Source organism: Pseudopipra pipra, chromosome 3, assembly GCF_036250125.1.
Source record: "Pseudopipra pipra isolate bDixPip1 chromosome 3, bDixPip1.hap1, whole genome shotgun sequence".
NCBI classification, from domain to species: Eukaryota; Metazoa; Chordata; class Aves; order Passeriformes; family Pipridae; genus Pseudopipra; species Pseudopipra pipra.
Window position 1 is genome coordinate 79,415,209 of NC_087551.1, and position 8,453 is coordinate 79,423,661.

Here is an 8,453-nt window from a genome sequence, read left to right on the forward strand (position 1 = left end):
AGGGAGCGTAACACAGGGGCAGGAAGAAAAACAATTTTCAACTACATCTTGTCTCTGAGCTTTTTCCATGCTACCAAGTCTTTAGGGCAGAGACTCCTATTTACTGCACAAATAATAAAATGATACAAGCTAAAGCATAACATTTATACTTATTCTAACTATCTTCTGACTCTGACATGAAAAAAAGTTGGTCAGCATCTTCTGTGACATCTGTGGGCAACTCCATCATCCGGCACTCTTCAATGATTAAATGTAACATTGAAGACATACTTCTGCAATTTTGTTACCATAAAAAAAAATCTATACGAACTTAATGTGCTTCCATACATGCAAATTTTAGATCTTGGGGACTAGCCAAAGGCTGAAGTTACATCACAGCATAACAAAAGAGAAAGAATGTAAAGACTTAAGACCAATGACATTCTTACTTAGAGAAAGAAATACAAACAAGAGCACCTGGAAAGAGCATGGCCTGATTTTCCACAGAAGCCGTGGAAAAAAACATACCTGCAAGAGCTGCTGTAAAGTTTGGAAAAGACAAACCGATAACAAAGTGCTGTACTTTCAAAATCTGGATTTAAACCAGAACAATAATGTCAATGAGAGACTGCAGATGGCAGGCAGATAATTCCACAGCCAGAAGAAAGACAACCCTCGTGCCCCCATCCCTAAATCCTCTCAAAAGACTTCAGCCAGACATGGTCTAATCACAAAAGTGGTCAGAAAGAAAATGAAGGAAAATTACTCATATGTAAGCTTTACAAAATACAAATTAATTGATAAGAAGTGGGCATGCCTTGCAGATATTAGTGCAATTATTTGAGACAGTAGTGATACGATGAAAAGATCAGATCCTGCCCAAGACTCTGAACCAGCTGCAGTTTCTGCAACTGTTGTACACCCAGACGTCAAACTCTTAATAAAAGTAAAACATACCTAAAATCATTCACTGTGATAACTATTAAAAAGCTATTTAAATATTGTGCTTATATATAATTATCATGCACTCATGGTGCTTTTTAATTTTATAAAGCTGGCACTTTTCCTCAGTGACTGACCTATCTGAGACAATTCAGGGAATTCTAACTCAGAAGTGTATTGCCTCAATATAAACAGACTAGCAACAGGTCTTGCTAAGATGTCACATTGCAGATGCTATTAAAACCAACAGAAAATATTCCTGACTGACTTAAAGCAATTTGCATCTCAAACTGGAAAAGGAAATTAGCCCGCTGCAATGCAGACACAATGAAGATAAACACCCTTAAGGAATTAATTTTCATCAAATCCGAATGCATTTTCTATAATGCAAACAAAAATGCTTTTGTCCAACAGCATGCCAGGACATGCACACAAAACCTTTATCTTCAGTGGCTCACTTCACAAAAATGGATGGTGTTTAAGTGGGGAAGGTGGCAAGTCATAAGAGAGAAAGGGAAAGTAAGGGATAGACTGTCACAAGAAGCTTGTTTAAAACCAGGATTTGAAGGAGGTAAAACTTCATGATTTGAAGAGTGCTCCAAATATTCTTTTGATCACAACATAAGATAAAAAAAGCTTAGGTTTTTTGGCATAGGGGCAGATAAATTTTTCCTCAGGATTAGGGCAAACCCACTAGGGTGCCCACGCTCAGCACATCACACCCCAGCTACCCCATAGCCCCAGTACACTCCGTCTGGCTGGCATCTACACCAGATGCTTCCATCTATCACTTTCCACAGATGTGCCCAAATCCCATCCCCAATCACAGCCAGCTTCCCCTATGGCCATGGCTTGGACGAGATGCAGCTAGGATTTGGAGGACCAGCAGCAGATCTGAGGAGTGGGAAGGAGAGAGCCACAGAGGAGCAGGCAGGAAGACATGAGTGCTGGCACTGAGAGAGAGTCTTCCTGTCGATTCTAAGGACCCAGAATTTCATGTCACACATGGCAGAATCACTGACAAAGGTTCAAAAGTAAAACAGTAGAAGAACAAGCCAGCAATCTACAGTCCTGCACCATATCATGAGCTAGCTATGCACTTGATATTTGATCAGAAGTACATCACTGAGGCTATCAAGACAACCCTGCACAATTGGATAATGCAAGAATTCAAGCTGATGTACTGTATTGGTTAGGCCATCCAATGTGGTTTCATTTACCACAGCAGGACTGTTTTCACAAGACATCTACCACTTTCAATATACTCGATTAACTATTAGTAGTAATGTGCTACATTTCTTTCAACCTCAAAGTCCTGTGCAGCCCTAATGCTTCATTTATCACACACCTCTCAAAAATGTGTTCTAAATTGACATTTATTAATTTCATTACTGTTTTTTGATAACACTCGTGATCCTGGTACCAAACAGCATCCTTCCCTGTTTCACTCTCAAGACCTGCACACCTGCAACTGGATCTCAAGGGGTTGTCCAGAAAACAAGAAAAATACTTGTCTGGCCAAACTAGCACCACTTCTGATACAAAGCATCACTGTGTTATGTCATCAAAACCTGTAAAAGGAAGCAGAATATGGAGAACATCCAACACAGATGCATATGAAAGCTACACAACAAATAGGCCTGGAATTCACACGTTTATTCCAGCTTTTCCTAACTTTGAAACACCTGCATTCACAAGTCCATATTCTGAATGGCAGCATGAGATAAACCAAATAGAGGCAAGAGGAGTAGAAAAAGTTTAGAAGAGACTAGATGGTAAAATTAATTTAAGAACCTAAAAGTGCTTTAGAAATGGTCGCTGTTATGCCACCCATCCAAACCGATAAGTACTGTTAGACCTGTTATACAGATTTAGTGAGTAAGGGGCAGCAAGATCTTTTTCTTACATCACAAAATGACTCACTGGCAAAGTCAAGCAGAGGTGAAGCTGAAGACAGATGGAGAAATGCAGCTTGAGGCTCAATGGCTCATTACCACACTCTACAAGCACCTGATTAAGATATCATTCATCTAATCTAGTCAAAGAACATCATAAATTTGATAATCTGAACTCCAGAACATGCCACCTGTGACAAGGTCAGGATGCTAAGCCTGGCATTGCAACTACATTGTAGCAGCCAACATTGGAGCCCCATTAGTCCAGACAATTTCTGATCCCAAAAAAAGAAAATAGCTCTGCAAAAAGCTTTAAGAAAGCACCTGGATGATTAGGAGGTTGATCACTTTATTTTTACCCATCATTTACTGATCATTTCATTTCTAGTGTTCAAGGCTAGTCTCCTACATGAGGTTGATAGCATTTTCTGGGTAAGTACTAAGGAGCAGGGGAAAGCGAAAACTTTCCTGAGTACTATCACAAAGCCCCTTTTGAATTTTATTAGTTTATTTTCAAACAAAAAAACAAGGAGAGAAGCAATGACATTATTGTTACAGAATTCTTATTCCCTCTTGCAGACTAATAGGTCCTCACTGACAAACAGGCACACATCATCAACATACCAGGTATCTAAACACTTTATATAGCCAACCAACTCTAGTTTTGGTACATGCAGTGTATTCAACAAGTGTTTTCTGCTCAGAAATTATTATGAAGGTCTGAATGAGTGTCATTACATCATGTCTTGTGGTCTGCGATGCAATTGAAGATCTTATATGTAATCACAGATCTCCAAAAACACTGTTTTCCAAGTATCTAGAGAATGAAGATTACACAACACTTGGAACTTGAGCCTGCCAAAATAAGTTGTTATAAAACCAGCTGCCCAGCCAGACATACCACGTTGAAAGCAAGTAAATAACATTCTCCTCAGAATAAACCTCAGTCCTACTAGAGGATCTGGTCCATGCCTAACAAACACTGCATAAGAATTTAGGCATGGTTATGTTTTTCCATCTTTGAACAGAGACAGATTTACTGATATTCCCAATACATTGCTCCTTTAACATTGGTAGGACATTCTAAGTTCATTTAAACAACTGTTCCACCTACCAGCAAGACACTTTCTACCCCTCTCAGTGTTTTCCCTGTGAACAAAAGCTATCCAGTAGCAGACAACATGCCCTTTTGGTCATGTGCATTGCAGAAATACCAACCAGGAACCTAAAGAATCACTTACCACATAATTATAAAAATATGAAGATCTCAATTATGTCTTTAAAGAAAAAAAAAACCAGAGCGCTGTCTACAGCTTATGCGGTAATGCACACAACACCCCAGGGCATGATAAGCCCTTTATTAATGTTCGCAATAAAATGAACACTGCAGAACAATTACATGCCGTAGCCATGGATTTTCACAATCAGAGAGCTCTACCAGCAGCCAGTGTGTACTCACAAGGCGTTGAGACCTCAGGGACGGCTGATGTTTGCAGTAAACTAGTGGAAATATTTCCAGTGGAGTTTTCAGGTGATGTCAACAACAGGAAGAATGACTTCGAGCCAGCTTTCCATTTCTCATTAGACTCGGCCTTAAAAGTTGGAACAAGTGCGTTAAGGCTCCTCGTCTATACTCCCAAATCTGCAGTTGAACCCCTACGTCGACACAGGCTACTGCACTTACGGGGCAGCCCGCAGGGTTCGTGTCTGCCCGAGGCGGGGGTCCCTCCTCGGACCCTGCTCCGGGCCGGAATACGGGAACACTTTCACTACTCGAGCGCTGGACACTGGCTTCGCCGGGCCCGTCCCCAGCTCAGCCCGGCCACCTCCGCCATCACCTGTGCGTCCCCCGCCCCCCGCGCCCCCGCCCGCCCCGCCGCAGCCACCCCCAGCCCCGGCGGGCGGGCGCGGGCTGGCCCCGCTCACCTGCGCTCCCCCGCAGCACACGCGACCCGCCGGGCGCGGCGGGCACGGACACGGCGCTGCCGCTTCCAGCGGCGCCTCCGCCGCCGCGCTGGGGCTGCCCCGGAGGTGGCGCCGCCGCCGCCGTGCCCGCTGCGAGGGCGACACCGAGCGGCAGCGGCGGGCGGGCAGCGCCCCCTCCGCCCGGGCCGCCTCCCGCCGGCGAGGGGCCGAGCCAGGACCGACCTCCGCCCCCACGCCCGGGCCGGGAACGCCGAGCTCTGTCCGTAGCCAGGCTCAGCACGGGCCGGACGCGCTCCTGAACCGAAGCTCCTCTGCAACTTAATTATGGAAGCTCGTAACAGTTTGCGTAGGAGGAGAAGCGCTACAGAACCACGGAATCACAGAATCGGTCAGGTTGGAAGGGGCCACAGTGGGTCATCTGGTCCAACCTCCCTGCAGGGTCGTCCTAGAGCACATTGCACAGGATTGAGTCCAGATGGTTCTCAAATATCTCCAGTGAGGGAGACTCCATCACCTGTCTGGGCAATCTGTTCCAGTGTATGGTCACCTCCATAGTAAAAGTTCTTCCTCGTATTCAGGTGGAACTTCCTGTGCATCAATTTCTGCCTATTGCCTCTTGTCCTAGCTGTTCGTACTACTGAAAATACCCTGCCTCCATCTTCTTGGCACCCCCCTTTTAGATATTTATACACCTTAATGAGATCCCCTCTCAGTCATCTCTTCTCAAGACTGAACAAGCCCAACTCCCTCAGCCTTTCCTTATAAGACAAATATTCCATTCCCCCAATCATTCTCATTGCCCTCCACCTGACACGCTCCAGCAGATCTGTGTCTCTCTTGTACTGAGGTGCCCAGACCTGGATGCAGCAAAATTTTCCCAATTTTGGGGAGGCCAGATGCCCTTCCCTCCAGCTGGGAGCCAGCCAGCAGGCTTTGAAGTCTTGGGCAGAAGGTCAGAGGGGGATGCCTTGAAAGCTGATTCTGCCTACTCACCACCTCACCCACTCCTCCAGCTATCACAATGTCCCAAGGGACCTTCTGCTCACCCAAGTCATGTGTTTGGGCAATTACAGGCGAATGTCAGTAATTCACAAACTGGTAAGGAGGCAAGTTAGACTGGACCATCCATAGACACCAGTACAGGAGAAAGGAGTTTGAGTAGGGTGAGCAAAATGATAAAAGCAGGATCAGAAGAAGGAAAAACAGAAAGCAAATGGCTCTTCATCCTTGATCCCACAGGCACATCACTTTCAAAGGCCATTCCTCTGGCTATAAGGTATTCTCAGAATGCCCTAAATGAACTGATGCCCTAAATGAACTACACATTGAAGTATCACATGTTAGTGATGAATATATTCTTTTGAAGGTTTTTGCAGATAAATCTACTTACGCCTTTCTCACTAAATGATTAATATGGTAGTCATCGCTCCATGGCAATAGTTACACCATAGGTTCACATAAAAACCCTTGGTGCTCTGCAGGAGATCGACTGACTGGATTTATTGTTCTGACACCTCTCTGATCTCAGCAAAGCTTTGTCAAAACGACAACATTAGTCTGAAGTCTGGTGCCATTACTGAATTAGAATGTAGTTACTAAAACATATAAAAATACACTGTGATTCCTCACACGACAATTTCATTTGCTCGTTTCCATATTCAGGATAGACCTACTTCATGTGAATTTTCTTTTACTTGATATCGTGTAAAATTTTGATGTAGGAATGGAGGTATTTGTGTGAGTAACAATTAAGCTCATGTTAAATAAGTTCCATATATGTAAAAGTTTGCAGGACTGTTTTGGCTATGTTTGATCATTATGACTGAGAAACAAGATATTAACACATTGCAGAAAAAGGCTGTCTTGGCACTGATCTGCCACCAATCTATTTCATGGGAGTTCTCTCTCTTTAACAGGAACTGAATGAGATGGTATCATGATCCTGCAAACCTGGATGCAGATAATGAGGATGTCAGTGGGGCTATTTCCTTAATTAACATTAACCTTTTTTAATCCAGACAGCCAACTCTGTATTCTTATGGATATTTTTTCCTCTTGTGAAGAGAAATTCAAGAGGGATTCCGTCAGTTGCATTAAACAGAAAATGTGTCATGTCTATGAACTGCAGCTCCCCACAGACAAAGTTCAGTCACATCTAACACTGTACATATCATATATTCAAGTACTCAACCCTTCATCTACCTGCCCTTACTACAAGTCTTGTGACTGAAGGCTGGGCGCTGTTTCATTATGTGTAACCAGCTTCAAAATCAAATGGCCTGACAAAAGAAAAAGAAGGAAAAAGGCCAGGTGCAGAGGGGACAGAAAAACACCTGGAGGCAAAGGGACAGAGGAGGCTGATGTAGATTCCATGACAGATTATATTGTTAAAGGGTTGGTAGAAGTGCTTTAGCCCTACTCTAAAAACCTATCTGGCAATAGACCCAGAGTCTATGTGGCTTTGAACCTGAAGCTGTGGTCAGGCAGGTCACTGACATCAGTCGTGGGAAGGTTGTGGGAAGAGCTGCATTGTAACTAGTCCTCATTTTTGAGTTTCCACACCCTGATTTAGTATTTCAATATCTCCAAATTATTTTCTGTCTCACTGGTGATGTTTCACAGCTCTTTGTATAAAGGAAACCTAATACAGACAGTCAGATTTCTGGGCAAGACCCACTTCCCATAGCTGGCCTTGAAACCTCACAGCCCTTTTTGCACAGATGTGGTCAGATGATGTGTGAGATAGATGGCCCTTCATTACAGACCTGGAAACTCTCCTCCTCTTTCCATCAGGAGTTTTCAGCAGATTAATTCCTCCCAGGGCTGTCCCAAGACACGATGCTGAAAACATGACTGGTAAAAAAAATCCTGCTGCAAACCTCAGTCCTAATTCCTTGTAAGGGATTTAACTTTGAAACGTTTCCCATGATCTTTTAGTACACTATTAATCTGTTCAAGCAAAACTTCAGAGTGGGTTGATAAGTTGAGAATAAAGGCAAGCACTTCAATAAAATTGTGTATGGGTAGGTTTGGCATGATGTGGAATATAAGAGGGGGATTTCTACCTCTCCAGACAAAAAGTGTGCCTCCTTTATCTTCAGTGGGTTAGTGCAACCTGGAAGGCCTTCCGATGAGAAGACTGTCACACTGCGTAAGGGTGGGAAAATAATCAGCTACAGAAAACACGTGGAGACTTCCAACATAAATCCAACCATTACATTCAATACAAGGAGGGAGAACAGGGCAACGGGAAGTAGTAAGAGAGGAAAAATTGCTGTTGGAGAATCAGGAACTCAGCTGCTAGTCACCATGACAGGCAGCATGGGATGACAGGCAGGGGCTAACACACACATTCTGGTACTTAGATTGGTACAAGACAACAAGAGCAGCACTGGAAAATCCTGAGAAGGGGCCTGGCTGAGGGGCAGAAGGTCTGTCTTCGTGGAGCAGGCCTGGAGAAAGCAATGACAGACAACTGAGTGCACCTTGGTCTGACAGGGGCATCAAAATCCCATCCTCTTCTGAGGTTTCACTACTATGGCTTTCTTTAGTGTTTCTTATTAATCAAGTCATTATTTCTAAAATAATCTCTCTCGCCATTACTGCAAATACGTTACCACCTGCCGTCAGTGCCTGGCTTAACACTTTGAGCCTGCACGTGCACTGACATAGTCGGCATGGAAGGAAAGCGGGGCAGGCGTGAGCAGTGCT

General features: G+C 44.0%; 1 protein-coding gene across 6 annotated transcripts in view; it reads right to left on the minus strand.

The window, feature by feature from the left end:
* ANKRD6 (ankyrin repeat domain 6) overlaps nt 1-4,881 on the minus strand; it is an 89,267-nt gene extending 84,386 nt beyond the window's left edge. For 3 of the 6 annotated variants that reach the window (XM_064649975.1, XM_064649970.1, XM_064649967.1), the window contains exons 1-2: nt 4,743-4,881; nt 4,276-4,408 (exon numbers count right to left, since the gene is read on the minus strand). The gene's annotated coding sequence lies outside the window, so the exon portion shown is untranslated. Of the gene's footprint in view, nt 1-4,275; nt 4,409-4,500; nt 4,520-4,742 lie in introns of those variants that run through there. The other 3 variants (XM_064649974.1, XM_064649971.1, XM_064649968.1) reach the window with 2 other exon arrangements.
* Between the last annotated feature and the right edge of the window lie 3,572 nt (nt 4,882-8,453).